The sequence below is a fragment of the Mirounga angustirostris genome, unplaced genomic scaffold (genome assembly GCF_029215605.1).
Source record: "Mirounga angustirostris isolate CCGP_5_RB_7025 unplaced genomic scaffold, mMirAng1.0.hap1 SCAF_6, whole genome shotgun sequence".
NCBI lineage: Eukaryota > Metazoa > Chordata > Mammalia > Carnivora > Phocidae > Mirounga > Mirounga angustirostris.
The window spans coordinates 94169172-94190857 of NW_026991714.1; positions in this window are offsets into that span (position 1 = coordinate 94169172).

Consider the following 21686-nt stretch of genomic DNA (forward strand, 5'->3'; position numbering starts at 1 on the left):
GGTCCATTAATTATGCTGGTATCTTAATTCAACGGCATTCAAGGGCAGTGAAGCGGAAATCATAATGGGTTTTGAAAGAAGCTTAAATTAGAGTTATGTCACCAAGGTGGGGATGGACTAGCTGAAAAGTCAGCAGGAGAGGAGAGAGGAGTTTCAAAACAAATGAGATGATTTAAAGTGTTTAAAGCAGGACCGGAGTCTGGCTGTGTTCTGCAGTATTAATTCAGAGGTGCGAGGAAAGTATTTTTATTCAAAAATTTTCTTCTGACTTGTTCACTGGTTATTTTGATTCTTCAGTTTTAGATAAGACCCAAACTGCAACTATATCAGAGGAAAGTTGACTCAATGATGATGATTCATACTATGATTATTATGACTCTTATCATAGAACATTAGATGCCTGAAATCAGAATGGGGGAAGGGAGCTTCGATAAATGCTGCTTTGTTCTATAGTGATCTCAGAATTGTCTTATTTTCCTTACTGCATTTGTTATATATTGCTGAATAACAACTTACTCAAAATTTAGTGGCTTAAAACAACATTTATGATTTCAGTTTCTGCAGATCAGGAATCTAGTCAGGGCTTAAAACTACATTTATGATTTCATGATTTCTATGGATCAGGAATCTAGTCATGGCTTAATTGCTTCCTAGCCTTTCATAGCCTGCAATCAAGGTGCTGACCTTGAGTCTGTGATCTCATCTGAAGTTTCTACCAGGGAAGGATCTGCTTCCAAGCTCACTTAAATAGTTGTTGGAAGAATTCAGTTTACTCAAGGGCTGTTGGACTGAGGGTCTTAGTTTTTCATTGTCTGGTTGGCTAGAGGTTATGCTCAGTCCTTTGCCAAGGGGTCATCTTCATCAGGGGAAGCATATAAGAAGAGCTAGAGAGCGAATGTTAGCAAGATGAAAGTCTCAGTCTTCTGTAACTTAATCTTAGAAGTGATCTCCCATTACTTTTACCATATTTTATTCATTGGAAGCAAGTCACTAGGTCCAGTCCATACTTAAGGAGAGGGGATTACACAGGATGTGAATATTGGGAGGACTCATTGATAGCCATTTTAGGAGATTAACTAGTGTAGCTATTCAATGTGCTCCCTTAGAGAGCAGTAACATTTTTATTTCATTTACATGTTGTCACAGAGCCCAGGCAGAGTAAATTACCTATAATGATTAATGACCAATTATAGGTATAATATTATATTTTTATTTCTACTAAGAGACTTCCTTACTCATACCTCACTGGACACTATTTCTCAGTATTCTCTGCTAAGTTCTCCTCATCTTTCAGATGTCTATAAATTGGAATGCCCCTGGGTATAGGATTTGATCTTCTCTATATCTAAATCATTCCTTTGGTGATCTCATCTACTCTTATGCTTTAAATACAATCTATGACTCCCAAATATACATAGCCTGCTTTGAATTCTCCTCTGAACTTTATACATCAGCTACCTGCCCACTCAAAATCTCCATTTGACATTAAGTAGTTATCTCAATCTAAAATGTCTAAAAAAATGAATTTCCCAACCTGCTTCTCTCTTAGTCTTCCTTCTCAGTAAATGACAACTCATTCTTCTAGTTGCTCAGGCCAAAACCTAGAAGTCATCTCGATTTCTCTCTTTCTTTCCCATTCCAGATCAACAAATACTGTTATCTTCTGTTTCCTCTGCCCAGTCCCAAACCAGCATTTCTTGCCTGGATAATTTCAGCTGTCACTTAACCGTCTTCTTGTTTGCACTGCTAGCCTCTTAGGTGTCTTTTCTCTACTCAGAAGCCAGAGTGATTTTTAAAAATAGAAGTCAAATCTGCTCAAGTTTTCTAAATGGACATATCACCTGGACTAACATCCTCACTGCCACCTATGAGGACCTACATGGTTTTCCCTCTAGTTACCACTCTGAGGGTATTTCCTTTTACCTTCCCTGCCTCCTCCACATGCCCCAAAGGACATATTGATCTCCTTTCTGTTTCTAGAACACACCAAACCTGCTCCTCCTCAGAGTCTTGGCAACTGCTCATCACTTAGCCATCACAATTAATATCAACAAATTATTATAAGAAGAGGTACAGAAGAATGTAGAAAGATGCCAACGAGTCTCAAATGCTTGTGTGGTATCAATGAGGCAGAAGAAAAGACGAGCATGTCCTCAAAGAGCATTCTTTAAATTGTTTATGAGAGAACTCTGTCTCCTACCATCTGACCATTTCTTACTACCTGTCAGCCAATTAGGATGTGTGACCGAGTCTAAATGTCCAGTGATTAAGAGGTCATAGTGGTATGATCACATCTTTATTCCTTTCAAGTAAAGTGTTAGCACATATTCTAATGGCTCCAGAGTTCAGGACAAAGATATTTAATCTGTGTGAGCTATAATGTCGCCTCAACAAATCTTAGAGCAAGAGAGAAGAAGCTGTGATATTTTGTCAATTATTATCAAATGCCAAAATGGAAAGTGATGATCACTTCTAATAAAAGAATTAAGTGTGCAATTTATACCAAGGCAAATCCAATTAATATCTAATCCTTAAATGTATGTAATTGGATTTACATATTCACATCTTTGCAATTAGAAGCTGGTATTTAAAGGGCATGCTTCCCATTTCCCATTTTCTTTATCACAAAAAAGCTTGCGGGGCTTTTTGTTGTTTCAGAATTACAGAATCAAGGTAAATACCTTTGCCTGATAATCTCTAATCATGGGAAAAGAAAGGTTTTAATGCAGACCCTTTAGAGAGACAGAAATATTCGTGGTTGATTTAAATGGTCTTCAGCCCTGACATTCACAATTTATGTTTCACAAAGCTCATTTATAATTGCAACTGGTTTCCTTTTAATTTATACGTCGGAAATACTTAAGCATAAAGGTTAAGTTCTTCCTTCTAAATCTCAGGAATGAATAAGAGTCTTCCTTTACAGCACTTATGATGAAGGGTGCTTCAATCCTTCTGACATAGCAGGATATCACTACGTAAATTGCTGGTACCTGGGTATCATTTAGTTTAGCGAAGTGGCATTTATCTGAGAGGCTGGGTAGAACCTGACTCTACCAGTCTATCCAAACTGTAGGTGACCCACCTTGTTGTAAGATATCCCAGAAATAGGTCAGGCAACTCTGCAATAACACCAGGTTAATAAGCCCATGATGAAGGATGTGGATTGGTACTGCACACTCTCACTCTTGGAAAAAACATTATTATGATTACATTGTAAGCTACTAGGTCTGAGAGAATTCTTAGGTGAATCTCATGCTATGGAGCCACCCTAATCTTTAAATAAGAAAGTCTTACTCAGAAATTAAAACATACATGTTATAAGAACCAACATTTAAAAAGGATTAATAATATTCTGTCCTGGAGAGCACAAGGAAATGTCAATAGTTTCTTATATTGCTTATAGCATATAAATAAGTTTTGGGAAATTGTATCAAAAGCCTTAAACATGTGCTTTGTTTTGACATAGGAAATTCCACTTAGAGGAAATTATCGGAAAGAAGCAATTATATATATGTAAAGACAATTGTATTATGATATTCACAGCAAGTGAACTATCCAAAATCCCTAGTAGTGCGGATTCACAGCAAGTGAACTATCCAAAATCTCTAGTAGTGCGGACTTATTAGATTTACTATGTGAAATTTAAATGATAGAATTCCATGTAGTAATGGAAAATGATGAGGTATTGCTATGGGAAAACATTCATAAAATGATTTTTAGTGAACACAGTTTATTATTTTATTATTATTATTTTTATTATTATGTTATTTTAATCACCATACATTACATCATCAGTTTTTGATATAGTGTTCCATGATTCATTATTTGCGTATAGCACCCAGTGCTCCATGCAGAACGTGACCTCTTTAATACCCATCACCAGGCTAACCCATCCTCCCACCCCCCTCCCCTCTAGAACCCTCAGTTTGTTTTTTAGAGTCCATCGTCTCTCATGGTTCGTCTCCCCCTCCGATTTCCCCCCCTTCATTCTTCCCCTCGTGCTATCTTCTTCTTCTTTTTCTTTTTTTTTTTAACATATAATGTATTATTTGTTTCAGAGGTACAGATCTGAGATTCAATAGTCTTGCACAATTCACAGCACTCACCATAGTACATACCCTCCCCAATGTCTACCACCCAACCGCCCCATAGTGAACATAATTTAAATAGCTTGTAAAACAGTGTGATAAACCAAAGCTCAATAGTAGTTATCTTTGGAATATGGGCATTTCCCCATTTATTTTCTATATTTCTTTATAAACAAGCATTGGCAAAGGTGAGCTGTGAAATGGACATGATACTATATCACTGCAAATCTTAAGTTACATAAGAAAGATATGTAATTTTCTACAAACGATTCTAAAAAACTAAGCTACGAGTTACCAGTGAACTCTTTTCCAATCTCTTTTTGCCAGAGAACAGTTCCTCATTATGTAGTAAACATGTTGTGTTTTAATGAACAGGAAGTTTTCTCAGCAATTCTTTACTACTCGTTCTGAATGAAAGTTTAATTTTGACAAGGATATATTACTTTGCCACTCTGTTAACAATTACTGATGGATGTGATTATCAGGTTGGCTATTTTAGTTTTAAAAATCCTTTTAGACATTTTCTTTAGGTTTTATTTATTTTTTATTTTTTATTTTTTTAAAGATTTTATTTATTTATTTGAGAGAGAGAGAATGAGAGACAGAGAGCATGAGAGGGAGGAAGGTCAGAGGGAGAAGCAGACTCCCTGCCGAGCAGGGAGCCCGATGCGGGACTCGATCCCGGGACTCCAGGATCATGACCTGAGCCGAAGGCAGTCGCTTAACCAACTGAGCCACCCAGGCGCCCTTCTTTAGGTTTTATGAAAGGGCATTACATCAATGACTACAATGAAATGAAAAATTCAGAGTTTCAAATGGCCAATTCATACAAATAGGTCTGTTGGGTTCTTGTTTTCTCAATAGTATGTTTTTGTATGGATTGCCTTTTTATCAACTGACAAAAATGCTAATGGTGTTGGTATCCATACATTACAGCCTCGCTTATTTTACTTATTTAACTGGATGAACCACAAAGAATGAGTAATCTCCTCTAACCTTAAACAAGTTACCAAAATAAAAGGCTAAAGAAAGCCCAGGAAGAAGACAAAAACATTATTTATTTATTTAAAACATATACCCTACCAATGTGTAAGAATGGACTTGAGGAAGCTTATGATAAAAATATAGGCCTGAGGTTTACATAAGCTAGTAAAAAATGGCTCAGGGCAAAATCAGAAGCCTAAGGAAGAAAGGTGGTGATGGGGAACAAAGTCTGAGATGATTCCCAAAATTAAACATTATATTTATCCAGATCTTTCACTCAAATGCAGAGGAGGAAGCATGATAAGTCACAGTTTACTGTCTATTAAAGGGAAGGATTGTGAATTTTCAAGAAAGAGAATTTTCTTGCAGCTAAAATTTGGGAAAAATGTAGAGTGTAGATCCATATTTAAAGGATATTGAGTAACGTAAATGGCCCAATTCAAATGCCAACTTTTCCGTGAAGTCTTCTCTGATTTCTCTCTCTTTCCTTTCCAGTTACACTTGTTTTGTCTTTCCTCCTCTGTTCTTCGATAGCAGTTTATCTGTGGCACTCTTAAAGCATTTAAAATATTTTGCTTTTATTATAGTTATTTATGATTATATTTTGTAGTCCCTATTAGACTGTGAATTATCCTCTTATATCCTGCAGTGCCTTTGTTCATAAAAGTAATTAACATTTGTTGAGTGCTTTAACCATGTGGCAGGTGCAGGCAAGGATTTTATGTACTTTACCTCATTTTATCCCCACAATACCTATCTTTCATTCTATGCATTTTAGAGTCTCTTCATTTTTTCCAGTTTTATTGAGATATATAAAAGAAATAGTTTAGATCAAGTAGTTTGGATGAAGAAGTCATGATGAAGTTATATGATGAAGTATTCCAGTTATATTGAGATATTGACATAAAATATTGTATAAGTTTAAGTTGTTCATTGTAAGGATTTGATATATGTATATATTGGGAAATGATTACCACAACAAGTTTAGTTAACATCCATCACCTCATTAGGTTATAGTTGTTTTTCTCATAATGAGAACTTTTATCAGCTACTCCCTTAGCAACTTTCAGATATATGATATAATATTGTTAACTATAGTCACTATGTTGTTCATTACATTCCTAGAATTTATTTGTTTTATAAATAAAGTTTGTGCCTTTTGACCACCTTCAGTAATTTCCCCCACTGCACCCCTTCCTTGTACCCCCTGCCAATGGCACCACCAATCTGTTCTTTCTGTGAGGTCAGTTTTTTTTCTTTTTTTTAAGATACCACATGTAAGTGAAATCATATAGTAGTTGTTTTTCTCTGACTTACTTTATGTAGCATAATGCCCTCAAGATCCATCCATGTTGCTGCAAATGGCAGGATATCCTTCTTTTTAAATAGTTGAATAATATTCCATTTCATATATATAATATATAAAATATTCCACACACATATGTGTGTGTGTATATATACACATGTATATATAATATATGTAGATATATATAATATATATATAATATATATCTACATATATATAATATTTTCTTTATCCATTGAAAGACACTTAAATTGTTTCCATGTCTTGGTTATTGTGTATAATGTTACAATGAACATGGGGGTAAAGGTATTTATTTGAGATAGTTTCCTTTGCATATATACCCAAAAATGGAATTGCTGAATCATATGTAGTTCTGTTTTTAATTTTTTACAGAACCTCCATACTGTTTAATTTTTTAAGGAACTTCCATACTGTTTACCAATGTACATTCCCACCATCAGTGTGTAAGAGTTCCCTTTTCTCTGCAGCTTCCCCAACACTTGTTACCTCTTGTCTTTTGGTAATGTCATGTTAGCCAGTTGAGGTGCTATCTCATTGTGGTTTTGATTTGCATTTTCTTGATACCTCTCTGAGTCCACACTCCCCACAATATCATTACTGTCCTTGTTTTACCAATAAGTAAACCATAATTTGAAGAGACAGGTAATAATATGCCCCAAATCTCACATGTGGTGAATTAGAACCCATGTTTGATTGATTGCAATAGCACTGATTAAGTCTTAAGGACTATTTCCAATTCTAGGCAGTGTTTTCAAACAGAACCTGTGGAGGCATTCTATATATAGATTAAAAAATTATGTTTTTTACTCCCAACCCAACTTTGTAGGACTTGGAGGAAGAGGTTTGGTTGAAATAGTTTAGATAGGGGTGCCTGGGTATTTCAGTCATTAAGCATCTGCCTTTGGCTCAGATCATGATCCCAGGGTCCTGGGATGGAGCCCCTCATCAGGCTCCCTGCTCCACGGGAAGCCTGCTTCTCCTTCTCTCACCCCCCCTGCTTGTGTTCCTTCTCTCGCTGTTTCTTTCTCTGTCAAATAAATAAATAAAATCTTAAAAAAAAAAAAAAAGAAATAGTTTAGATCAAGTAGTTTGGATGAAGAAGTCATGATGAAGTAGACACCCAGCCTAAGTTGACTCCAGTTCTCTAGTTTTAGGACAATCACTTGGGAAGCCTTGAAATGCAGATATCAGGATCACTTTCTCTTATCAGATTACACTACCTTATATTGCAGTAACAAATGACCCTGAAATCTTAATGGTGACAACAACAAAAATTTACTTTGTGCTCACACTGAATGTTCATCATAGGTTGGCTATGATTCCACTTGATGTTATTATCAGTCCTCTACTCAGGCCCACAGAGCAGCTTCTATTTGGGTCATTGACAGCCTGCAACAAAAGGAAACAAGACATGGTGGACATGAACTGGCTCTAAAAGTTCTTATATGGAAGTAAGAATGCATTGACATGCATTACTTCTGCCCACATTTCACTGGCCAAAGAAATTGACATGGGCACTCTTGAGTTCAGTGAGGTAAAGATGCACAAACTCCCTGCAAGAAGAGGTAACACGTTATATGACTGAATCTAATGTCAATAGAGCAAGATGTATAATCTTGGGAGGAAGACCCCAGGGGCAGAAGCAAATCTTGTTTTACAATAATACAGCCTTACAATAGTATAATTTACATACTTTTCCATTAACTGGCCATAGCAACCCTAGATATTCTATCCTAAAACTTTATTATAAATAGTGGCAAAAAAAAATAGTAGCAAAACATGGCTATCCTGATTAGAGGAGGGTGGGGACTGAAATAAAGTCATAATGTCAGTTTCACTAATGAGGTTGAGAGAATGAGGTGAGGTTTTCTTTTACTATTTCTTTCCATGTCTCTCCATAAACCTACCCTACCCTCCATGGAGTCTGTCAGACCTTGGCTTAAATCTTGACTTTACCACATACCTACCTGTGAGAATCTGGGGAAATCCCTGAGCCTATTTTCTGAGCTAATCATAACTGTGCTCAATAACTAGCATTGATTAATATAATATTTTTTCTAATGTCTAATTGCCACATCTCTTACTGTAATTTAGCTTATTTCTTTGTGCTCAATACTCAGTGTGTATCACTTTGGTAGTTTTTAGAAAGTGTTATTTTGTCACACTGCCCCTAACCCCCCTCCAGCTTCCCAGGTTCTTCAAACTATGGAACATTAGACTGTTTTCCTTAATAGATCCCAAACTCTAATTGTTACATTCACTTACATCTAGATTCTGTATTCTTTCAACATGTAGCCCAAAGGAAAGTAGAACATATCCAGGAAAATACAAGGAATATTAAATATAGTGGGGAAATTGTTTCCTTGGTAAGTATTTACATCAGATTTTGTTAACCATATTGTATTGCTGAAATGTTATTCTTCTGATGTTCCAGTTAACTGAAAGTGGGAGGGAGGGAGGGAGGGAGGACAAATGAAGAGAGCAGTCAAGAGCCAGGATTTACCTTTTGATTGACAATCTCCTTCTCAGGACTGGAGGTCCCTGGGTGGAGGCCTACCCATTTGTTTAGTGGGGAAATCAATCTGTCTTTTTGTTCCTTCTTCAAGAGGAAGTATCAAAGGCTAAAAACACTGGCTATTGCCCTAACAACCTGGGGATTTGCCTGTCTTGCTTGGGTGAAGACTCCTCTTTGTATGTCACTTGTGTGTTTTGTAGAACGGTAGAGTCAAATACCAACTTTTCAGTGGGATAGATATTAGGTACCAACAATTCTGCTCTGATTAAAACAACCTAATTCTAAAGGACAAGAAATTACATATCTTAGTGCTCAGGGGTTTAGAGATAGGTTGCAAGAAACATTTGCTTTTCATGCTGTACATTACTGTGTTTATTGGGCAGATGGAAAAATAATGCACTCTGAGGCAGATCATTCTTTCTGTTGGCTGGATAAATGAATGATATTGTGATGTTTGCCTCACTTTGACATTCTGGATCACTAGGCCTCCAAAATAAAGTGGAGCGAAGAGCTGTGAGTTGGAGTCAGGGGAAATCTCAAAGATTTTGCAGACCATTGAGCTGGGGAAATTGGGCAAAACATTAAATCTAAGTGGATAAGAACAAAGAGGAATTTTCATGTATCTGACTGAACATAAATATATGCAAGATGATGTTTTAGTGTTCGTCATTGATATGGATCATGTGTCTGGGGAGTGAGAGTGAGAGATTCCTGCTGGGGAGGCAGAAACAGTTGATGACTTTGGTTTATGAATTTTCTTTGGACTGGTTTCTGGGAAGACACAGAGCTTGGCAAATTTTATTGTCTATTATGGCAGGCACTAAAATTACCATCTCAAAAAGGCCCCATGAATGAGACATTCCCTATCTTTTTGGAAGGATTTCAACTGTTTGAGGTCTCTCAATAGTTAAACAAAGTAGTCTCTGAGTTGCTGTGCAGACCTTTGACAACAGGTTGCCTACTAGACTGCAAAGTGTGAATGAAAATAGAGCTGTTTAGTCTATTTGAGGTGATTAGTTTGATTTGTTTGACTAGTATTTCAAAACTCAGCTGAAATTGGAAGCTTTTTAAAAATGCAATTACCAAGGCTTCACCTGGAGCCCATAGAATCAGAAATTCTGAGGCTGGTGAGTTGGAATCTGTAAGTAAAAGCTTCCTGAGTGATTTTGACATAGTCTCTCTATGGCAAGTTTGGGAACCACTGGATTAGAGCACATGGCTAATGAAATGTGCTCCTCTTACAGATCATTTGGTTATTGAACAGAGAAGCAACAAGCAAACCAACATATTAAAACCCAATAAAATGGTTCCTTATGTGTGAACTAACACCAATCGCTACTAAAAGGGAAAACTCTAAAAGAGCAAATAGGTAAATTTTCATCTGTGATTAATATCAACTATCAATAGAAAAATGACTATCTCTGAACAGGACATTGGTTTAGTTTAAAATATTTATTGTCTGCAATTTGCCAGGCATTGTGCTAGTGTCTATGGAATATAAACATAATCTTTGATTTTTCTTTCTGTAGAGTTTACAATTCAATTGCTATTTTGAAAAGATCTGATTACTCTTTTGGAATATTATGGGGCACCTGAGGTAAAGGGCTCAAGACCTATTCTCTTCAGATCTAATGGGGCAAGGAACCTTATTTGGTTGGGTGGAAGGAAGAGGGATCAAAACCACATATGCTAACATATTTATGGTAGACAATGCTGATACTCAAAGACATGACCCCTTTGGTCTGCCTCCTACTCTAGAGCCTGGAAAAGCAGGTACTGATATCTCCTGCTGCTGGATGTGACCATGTGACCCAGTTCTGGCCAATGAGAGATAAAGAGAGGTCTTCTGAAGGTTTCTGGGAAAGAGATTTCTCTTCTAGATCAGAAAGAAGTATACAAATTGCTTTAAACTTCCTTTGCTTCCTGACTTTGAAGGTATATTACTTAGAGTCTGTGTGACCACCTTGCTGTCATCAGGATATACTATTTGAGCCTTAGAGTTGTCAACCCAGAGACCTGACACTGTTAAACTTATGAATCAAGGCTAAAAATCATTCATTTTCTCTGTGAGAAAAATGAATTTTATATTGTTTAAGCCAGTATTTTTGGTTATTTAGTTACTTGTGGTCAAAAGAATTCCTAACAGATATAGTATAATGCAGGGCATGTTCCAAATGTTAGCTTTATTTTAACCTTCAAGGTTTTTGAAAATAAGTCCTTAACTCCTTTTTCTGGTTCAGGATATGAAACAAAATAGTGTGTAGTGAACTTTCTTGTTTTTTCCTGCTTAATTTTCATTTTTCCTTCTTTTTAGTATATTATCCTGATTTCTTCTGGGGAGCTGTCCCTTTCTCACTCTCAGACCTTAGGGTTTACTGGTACTGACTCTATCCCTGACAACAGGATTGGATATGAGTCTTGAACTTGGCAAATCAGAGTTTTGCATTCCTGTGATATTGTGACTGCTTCAGGGATAGAGTTAAGGAATAGAGAGAGTAAGATTAGATCCTGATGGCAGTAGTCAAGCCCCTTTATTGGGAAATGCCTGAAACCTGGCCTAGATCCAGAGATTAGTATGAGAAAAGATATTCTTTTTGGCATGGGTAGTTTGAGTTAAATTTCTGATACAGCAACCAAAAGAGGGCTGACTTCTAAAACCATGTCACCAAAGCCACAGCATTTTTATCATCAGTGTCATCTGTGCTGGCATGTCCTGTCAGAAACTAGATGGCCACACATCAGGGATGTTAGAAAGGGAATTCTAGTTCTGAGTAGGAAGTTAAAGTAAATTACTGTTAAGGTCTTTTTCAGTTCTCAAATTATATGATAGTATAAACGTCCTGTGTCTGTAGGGAGATTATGGCAATTAGAGGGACATGGTGCCTTAAGGGATGGTGAACAATTTGCTTTTGTATGATACCTGCTTGATGAATGCTGGATGAATAGAAGGGATTGTGGGGATTTGGGCGTCATGGAAATAATACAAGACCATTAGCCTAGAGACATAGATTACGATTCCATTTCCGAGCTAAGTCCCATTTCAATTGGGTAGTTAGATTGATCTGAGCAAGTCTTTAACCCTTCAGTGATTCAGTAAACTTGTTTGGAAAATGAGAATATAATTTCATGGTTAAAGGGAAACCTTGGGAGAAGACAAATGTAGTCGCAGGGAAATTATGTTTATTGAGAAATACACATGACCCAAACACTATGGGTCAAGCACTGTGTTAGATGTTTGATCTTTACTTCGTTTAATTGTTACAACAGAGTGAAAAACATGTTATCATCCCAATTTTTCAGATGAAGTAAAAGAAACTTACATAGGTTAATTACATTTACCAGAAATTATACAGCCTACAAATGGATGAGCTAGACTAAAAATGTTTCTGAGGTCAAAGGTTGAGTTCGGATTTCCCATAACCAGACTAGTTCAAACTCCTTATCTTACAGACATGCTTAAGCCTGAACAGTGAATGGGTGACAAATCTGGTACTAGCCCTCATGTTTCCAGACTTCCATACACTCTGCTAATGATATCCACCCTGCCTGTCTCATTGGAATTATTATTTGAAATCAGACAATGGCTAGGGAAGTGATTGGAAGGGTGTAATTTGCTCTACAATATCAATTGGATCACTGAGCTTGAAAGCCCTCAGGTCTCTTTCTCTCTGTTTTTCTCTCCATCATTACTCTTTGCTTCTCTTTGGGCTTTTTTTTTTTTTTTCTTGCAGACCGGTTATCTCAGTGAGACTGGCACGATAGCAGCAAGTAAATCCTGGGCTCATATCTTCTCAACTTCCCACACAAAAGAATTGGCTTAAATGAATTTAGACGCTTATATGTCTCACATGACAGGGACTACAGATGTAGGCAACTGCTAGAGTTGACTCAGTAGCTCTGAGATGCCAAAGGAAGCATTTCCATGATTCATACTTAAATTTGTTTAAGCCAGTGATCGTTTTTTCTGTTACTTGGAGCTGGAATGATATTGCTCCTAACTCAAGCTGACCAACTGAAGGACTATGGTAATTGGTCCAGGAGTGGGCACTTCAGATAGTCAGGTTAGACAGGGACTTCTGAAAGTGGGCTGGTAAAGAAGAAATATTCCTCCACCTCCCATGGCTACATTGAGCTGCAAGGGAGGTTGAGAAATGAGTATGTAGCTTTCCAGGCTCTAGATGAGAAGATATAGACATTACAAGCATATACTATTATCCAGTTCTCCTCTTTTTCCAGGAACACTTTCTTATCCCATGAAGTTAAATGTGGGATGGTGGGTAGTTTTCCCAACATGGTATATACAAAAAGTGTCACTTTTAGGTCAAGGCATTCAAGAGCCACTGTGAGTCTCTATGCTCCCTTCTACATCAGAGCAAGCATGGAAACAGAGAAACCATGTTACTACTATGGGGTTGCCACAAACAAAAGTAGCTTGGATTACTGAGCTGGATTGTTGGGGTTAGCTGCCCTGGACAGTTGCCAGGGCTTTTAGTGAATTTGCATAGGTGGCAAATAAAGCTTATTTATTTATTTATTTATAAATGATTTTATTTATTTACTTGACAGAGAGACAGAACACAGCAGGGGGAGTGGGAGAGGTAGAAGTAGGCTTCCTGCTGAGCAGAGAGCCTGGTGTGGGGCTTGATCCCAGGACCCTGGGACCATGACCTGAGCCAAAGGCAGACGCTTAACCATCTGAGCCACCCAGGTGCCCCAAAGCTTTTTTATTTAAATCACAGAAATGTGGGAGTTATTTGTTATCAAAGCATAAGTTAGTATCCTGACTAATATAAGAAAGCAAGGGAAAAGAAAAGAGGGTTAGAAATAGGTAATATGTGAGGCAACTTACAGTGTCTATCAAAGGTGGGCCATACATAGTCCCTCTTCCAACAGGGACCCAACAAGGGGCAGATCTGGTGAGACTCCCCTTCTTCCCCTGGGAGGAGTGGCACAGGAGCACACTGCAGGGATCTGCTGGGTTTGGAGACTCCACACAGGGTCATGTGCCAGAGATAGAAATGCTCGGTCACAGGCCGGGTGAGCACAGAGTGTGGCCGGAGACCGGGGAGACAAGAGTGATTGACTGCTTTTCTCTGGGGGCTCACTGAGGAGCAGGGCCCTGAGTTCTCAGCTCCTCTGGGGCAGAGATTGGGAGGCTGCCATTTTCACTCTTGTCCTCCAAAGCTGTACAGAAAGCTTGCAGGGAACAAAAGCTACCAAGAGCAAACCCAAGCAGATTACTTAGCCCTGCCCCTGGCAAGGGTGGGGCAATTCTGCCTCTGGCAAAGACATTTGGGAAACACGGCAACAAGCCCCTCCCCCAGAAGATCAGCAAGAACAGCCAGCCAAGACCAAGTTTACCGATCAATGAGAACGGCAGAACTCCAGTACTAGGGGAGTACTGCACATAGAATTCACAGCTTTTTTCCCATGATTCTTTAGTCTTTCAAAGTTCATTAAAAAATTTTCTTTTTAATTTTTCTTTTTCCCTTTTTCAACCAACATCTTATCAATCCCTTTTTTGTAAAAATATTTTTTATTTTTCATTTTTAGAGTCATATTCTATCCCTTCAGAGTAGTTAACCTTATTTTTGGTATATATATATATATATATATATATATATATATATATATACACCAAAATAATATATATATATATCAAAATTATATATATATACCAAAATAATATATATATATATCAAAATTATATGTGTGTATATATATATATATATATATATATATATATGTTGTTCTCTCTTTAAAATTTTAGGACACAGTTTCTTCTAACAGATCAAAATGTACCCTAAATCTCTAGTGTATGGCTTTGTTCTAGTCTCCTGCCTGATCACATTCTCTCCCTTTTTTTTTAATCCTCTTCTTTCTTTTTTCAACCAACTTCTTATCTTATCAATTCCTTTTATAATCTTTTATAATTTTCATCTTTACAGTCATATTCCATCCCTTCATTGTATTAACGCTTATTTTTGTACATATATAAGTTTTTCTTTTGTTAAAATTTTGGGAGGCACTTTCTTCTAATAGACCAAAAAATGCCCCAAATCTGGTGTGTGGCACTGATCTATGCACCAGCCTGATCATATTTGATCATATTCTGTTTTTTTTGTTTTGTTTTGTTTTGTTTGTTTTGTTTTGTTTTTTATTTTTATTTTTATTTTTTTTATTCTTATGTTAATCCCCATACATTACATCATTAGTTCTAGATGAAGTGTTCCATGATTCATTGTTTGTGCATAACACCCAGTGCTCCATAGAGAATGTGCCCTCCTCAATACCCACCACCAGGCTAACCCATCCTCCCACCCCCCTCCCCTCTAGAACCCTCAGTTTGTTTTTCAGAGTCCATCGTCTCTCATGGTTCGTCCACCCCTCCGATTTCCCCGCTTCATTCTTCCCCTCCCGCTACCTTCTTCTTCTTCTTTTTTTCTTAACATATATTGCATTATTTGTTTCAGAGGTAGAGATCTGAGATTCAACAGTCTTGCACAATTCACAGCGCTTACCAGAGCACATACCCTCCCCAGTGTCTATCACCCAGTCACCCCATCCCTCCCACCCCACCCCCCACTCCAACAACCCTCAGTTTGTTTCCTGCGATTAAGAATTCCTCATATCAGTGAGATCATATGATACATGTCTTTCTCTGTTTGACTTATTTCACTCAACATAATACCCTCCAGTTCCATCCACGTGGTTGCAAATGGCAAGATCTCATTCCTTTTGATGGCTGCATAATATTCCATTGTATATATATACCACTTCTTCTTTATCCATTCATCTGTCGATGGACATCTTGGCTCTTTCCACAGTTTGGCTATTGTGGACATTGCTGCTATAAACATCGGGGTGCACATACCCCTTCGGATCCCTCCTTTTGTATCTTTGGGGTAAATACCCAGTAGTGCAATTGCTGGATCATATGGTAGCTCTATTTTCAACTTTTGGAGGAACCTCCATACAGTTTTCCAGAGTGGCTGCACCAGCTTGCATTCCCACCAACAGTGTAGGAGGGTTCCCCTTTCTCCGCATCCCCGCCAACATCTGTCGTTTCCTGACTTGTTAATTTTAGCCATTCTGACTGGTGTGAGGTGGTATCTCATTGAGGTTTTGATTTGGATTTCCCTGATGCTGAGAGATATTGAGCACTTTTTCATGTGTCTGTTGGCCATTTGGATGTCTTCTTTGGAAAAATGTCTGTTCATGTCTTCTGCCCATTTCTTGATTGGATTCTTTGTTCTTTGGGTGTTGAGTTTGATGAGTTCTTTATAGATTTTGGATACTAGCCCTTTATCTGATATGTCATTTGCAAATATCTTCTCCCATTCTGTAGGTTGTCTTTTGGTTTTGTTGACTGTTTCCTTTGCTTTGCAAAAGCTTTTTATCTTGATGAAGTCCCAATAGTTCATTTTTGCCCTTGCTTCCCTTGCCTTTGGCGATGTTTCTAGGAAGAAGTTGCTTCGGCTGAGGTCAAAGAGGTTGCTGCCTGTGTTCTCCTTTAGGATTTTGATGGACTCCTGTCTCACATTGAGGTCTTTCAACCATTTTCAGTCCATTTTTGTGTGTGGTGTAAGGAAATGGTCCAGTTTCATTCTTCTGCATGTGGCTGTCCAATTTTCCCAACACCATTTGTTGAAGAGACTGTCTTTTTTCCATTGGACATTCTTTCCTGCTTTGTCAAAGATGAGTTGACCATAGAGTTGAGGGTCCATTTCTGGGCTCTCTATTCTGTTCCATTGATCTATGTGTCTGTTTTTGTGCCAGTACCATACTGTCTTGATGATGACAGCTTTGTAATAGAGCTGGAAGTCCGGAATTGTGATGCCGCCGGCTTTGCTTTTCTTTTTCAATATTCCTCTGGCTATGCGGGGTCTTTTCTGGTTCCATACAAATTTTAGGATTATTTGTTCCATTTCTTTGAAAAAAGTGGATGGTATTTTGATGGGGATTGCATTGAATGTGTAGATTGCTCTAGGTAGCATTGACATCTTCACAATATTTGTTCTTCCAATCCATGAGCATGGAACGTTTTTGCATTTCTTTGTGTCTTCCTCAATTTCTTTCATGAGTATTTTATAGTTTTCTGAGTACAGATCCTTTGTCTCTTTGGTTAGATTGATTCCTAGGTATCTTATGGTTTTGGGTGCAATTGTAAATGGGATCGACTCCTTAATTTCTCTTTCTTCTGTCTTGTTGTTGGTGTATAGGAATGCCACTGACTTCTGTGCATTGATTTTATATCCTGCCACTTTACTGAATTCCTGTATGAGTTCTAGCAGTTTTGGGGTGGAATCTTTTGAGGTTTTCCACATAAAGTATCATATCATCTGCAAAGAGTGAGAGTTTGACTTCTTCTTTGCCAATTTGGATGCCTTTGATTTCTTTTTGTTGTCTGATTGCTGTGGCGAGGACTTCCAATACTATGTTGAAGAGCAGTGGTGATAGTGGACATCCCTGCCACGTTCCTGACCTTAGGGAGAAAGCTCTCAGTTTTTCCCCATTGAGAATGATATTCGCTGTAGGTTTTTCATAGATGGCTTTTATGATATTGAGGCATGGACCCTCTATTCCTATACTCTGAAGAGTTTTGATCAAAAAGGATGCTGTACTTTGTCAAAAGCTTTTTCTGCATCTATTGAGAGGATCATATGATTCTTGTTCTTTCTTGTGTTAATGTATTGTATCACATTGATTGATTTGTGGATGTTGAACCAACCTTGCAGCCCAGGGATAAATCCCACTTGGTCGTGGTGCATAATCCTTTTAATGTACTGTTGGATCCTATTGGCTAGTATTTTGGTGAGAATTTTTGCAACCATGTTCATCAGGGATATTGGTCTGTAATTCTCCTTTTTGATGGGGTCTTTGTCTGGTTTTGGGATCAAGGTAATGCTGGCCTCATAAAATGAGTTTGGAAGTTTTCCTTCCATTTCTATTTTTTTTGGAACAGTTTCAGAAGAATAGGTATTAATTCTTCTTGAAATGTTTGGTAGAATTCCCCTGGGAAGCCATCTGGCCCTGGGCTTTTGTTTTTTGGGAGATTTTTGATGACTGCTTCAATTTCCTTAGTGGTTATAGGTCTGTTCAGATTTTCTATTTCATCCTGGTTCAGTTTTGGTAGTTGATACATCTCTAGGAATGCATCCATCTCTTCCAGGTTATCTAATTTGCTGGCATAGAGTTGCTCATAATAGGTTCTTATAATTGTTTGTATTTCTTTGGTGTTGGTTGTGATCTCTCCTCTTTCATTCATGATTTTGTTGATTTGGGTCATTTCTCTTCTCTTTTTGATAAGTCTGGCCAGGGGTTTATCAATCTTGTTAATTCTTTCAAAGAACCAGCTCCTAGTTTCGTTGATCTGTTCTACTGTTCTTTTAGTTTCTATTTCATTGATTTCTGCTCTGATCTTTATTATTTCTCTTCTCCTGCTGGGTTTAGGCTTTATTTGCTGTTCTTTCTCCAGCTCCTTTAGGTGTAGGGTTAGGTTGTGTACTTGAGACCTTTCTTGTTTCTTGAGAAAGGCTTGTATTGCTATCTACTTTCCTCTTAGGACTGCCTTTGCTGCATCCCAAAGATTTTGAACAGTTGTGTTTCCATTTTCATTGGTTTCCATGTATTTTTTAAATTCTTCTTTAATTTCCTGGTTGACCCATTCATTCTTTAGTAGGATGCTCTTTAGCCTCCATGTATTTGAGTTCTTTCCGACTTTCCTCTTGTGATTGAGTTCTAGTTTCAAAGCATTGTGGTCTGAAAATAGGCAGGGAATGATCCCAATCTTTTGGTACCGGTTGAGACCTGATTTATGACCTAGGATGTGATCTATTCTGGAGAATGTTCCATGGGCACTAGAGAAGAATGTGTATTCCGTTGCTTTGGGGTGGAATGTTCTGAATATGTCTGTGAAGTCCATTTGGTCCAGTGTGTCATTTCAAGTCTTTATTTCCTTGTTGATCTTTTGCTTAGACGATCTGTCCATTTCAGTGAGGGGGATGTTAAAGTCCCCCACTATTATTGTATTGTTGTTGATGTGTTTCTTTGCTTTTGTTATTAATTGCCTTATATAATTGGCTACTCCCATGTTAGGGGCATAGATATTTACAATTGATAGATCTTCTTGTTGGATAGATCCTTTAAGTATGATATAGTGTCCTTCCTCATCTCTTATTACAGTCTTTGGTTTAAAATCTAATTTGTCTAATATAAGGATTGCCACCCAGGTTTCTTTTGGTGTCCATTAGCATGGTAAGTGGTTTTCCACCCCCTCACTTTCAATCTGGGGGTGTCTTTGGTTCTAAAATGAGTCTCTTGCAGACAGCATATCGATGGGTCTTGTTTTTTAATCCAGTCTGTTAGCCTGTGTGTTTTGATTGGGGCATTTAGCCCATTTACATTCAGGGTAACTATTGAAAGATAGGAATTTAGTGCCATTGTATTGCCTGTAAGGTGAGTGTTACTGTATATTGTCTGTGTTCCTTTCTGGTCTATGTTGCTTTTAGGCTCTCTCTTTGCTTAGAGGACCCCTTTCAAGATTTCCTGTAGGGCTGGTTTTGTGTTTGCAAATTCCTTTAGTTTTTGTTTGTCCTGGAAGCTTTTTATCTCTCCTTCAATTTTCAATGACAGCCTAGCTGGATATAGTATTCTTGGCTGCATATTTTTCTCATTTAGTGCTCCGAATATATCCTGCCAGTCCTTTCTGGCCTGCCAGGTCTCTGTGGATAGGTCTGTTGCCAGTCTAATGTTTCTACCATTGTAGGTTACATATCTCTTCTCCCGAACTGCTTTCAGGATTTTCTCTTTGTCTATGAGACTCGTAAGTTTTACTATTAGATGTTGGGGTGTTGACCTATTTTTATTGATTTTGAGAGGGGTTCTCTGTGCTTCCTGGATTTTCATGCCTGTTTCTTTCCCCAAATTAGGGAAGTTCTCTGCTATAATTTGCTCCATTATACCTTCTGCCCCTCTCTCTCTTTCTTCTTCTTCTGTGATCCCAATTATTCTAATGTTGTTTCGTCTTATGGTATCGCTTATCTCTCGAATTCTGCCCTCGTGATCCAGTAGTTGTTTATCTCTCTTTTTCTCAGCTTCTTTATTTTCCATCATTTCATCTTCTATATTACTGATTCTCTCTTCTGCCTCATTTATTCTAGCACTTAGCGCCCCCATTTTTGATTGCACCTCATTAATAGCCTTTTTGATTTCTACTTGGTTGGATTTTAGCTCTTTTACTTCTCCAGAAAGGGTTTCTCTAATAACTTCTATATTTTTTTCAAGCCCAGTTAGTATCTTTAAAGTGATGACTCTGAACTCTAGATCTGACATCGTACTAATGTCCATATTGAGTAGGTCCCTGGCAGTCGGTACTACCTCTTGTTCTTTTTGTTGAGGTGATTTTTTCCGTCTTGTCATTTTGTGCAGAGGAGAATAGATTAATGAGAGAACAAAATGCTAGCAGAGTAACCACGTCCCCAGAAAATATACTCTAAACAAATCAGAAAATACCTGAAGCAGTGGGATAAGAAAGAGAAAGAGAGGAAAAAGAAAAAGAAAAAAAAGAAAAAGATAAAGATAAAAACAAAAACAAACAAAACAAAACAACAACAACAACAAAAAACCAGAATGTGATCAAATATGATCTATATGGTATATAGATCAGTGCCACACACTAGATTTGGGGTGTATTTTGGTCTTTTAGAAGAAAGTGCCTCCCAAAATTTTAAAGAAAGGAAAACTTATATATGTACAAAAATAAGAGTTGATATGATGAAGGGATGGAATATGACTGTAAAAATGGAAATTATAAAAAATTTTATAAAAGGAATTGATAAGAAGTTGTTTGAAAAAAGAAAGAAGAGGATTTAAAAAAAGAAAAAAGAAAAAAAAAGAAAAGGGAGAGGATGTGATCAGGCAGGGGAATAGAAAACACCATATACTAGAGATTTAGGGTATATTTTAATCTGTTAGAAGAAACTATCTCAAAATTTTAAAGAGAGAACAACTTATTTATATAAGCCAAAAATATGGGTAACTACTATGAAGGGATAGAATATGACTCTAAAAATGAAAAATAAAAATTTTTTTTAAAAAAAAGGGATTGATAAGATGTTGGTTGAAAAAGGGAAAAAGAAAAATTCAAAAAGAAATGAAAAGACAAAAAGACAGTTAAAAGAAATTAACTTTAAAAGACTAAAGAATCATGGTAAAAAAGCCGTGAATTCTATTTGTAGTATTCCCCTAGCGCTGGAGTTCTGCCGTTCTCATTGATCGGTAAACTTGGTCTTGGCTGGCTGTTCTCGCTGATCTTCTGGGGGAGGGGCCTGTTGCCGTGGTTTCCAAATGTCTCTGCTGGAGGCGGAATTGCCCCGCCCTTTCCCCCTCCCGGCTAAGTAATCTGCTCGGGTTTGCTCTCCGGGGCTTTTGTTCCCTGCGAGCTTTCCGTACACCTTTGGAGGCGGAGAGTGAAAATGGCGGCCTCCCAATCTCCGCCCCGGAGGAGCCGAGAACTTGGGCCCCGCTTCTCAGTGAGCCCCCAGAGAAAAGCCGTCAGTCACTCCCGTCTCCCCGGTCTCCGGCCGCACTCCGTGCTCGCCCGGCCTGTGACCGCGCGTTTCTATCTCTGGCACCTGACCCCGGGTGGAGTCTCCAAACCCAGCAGATCCCTGTAGTGCTCTCCTTCGCGACTCCTCCCGGGAGAGGAAGGTGAGTCTCCCTGGATCTGCCTCTTGTTGGGTCACTGTTGGAGGAGCAGGGGCCTGACTGT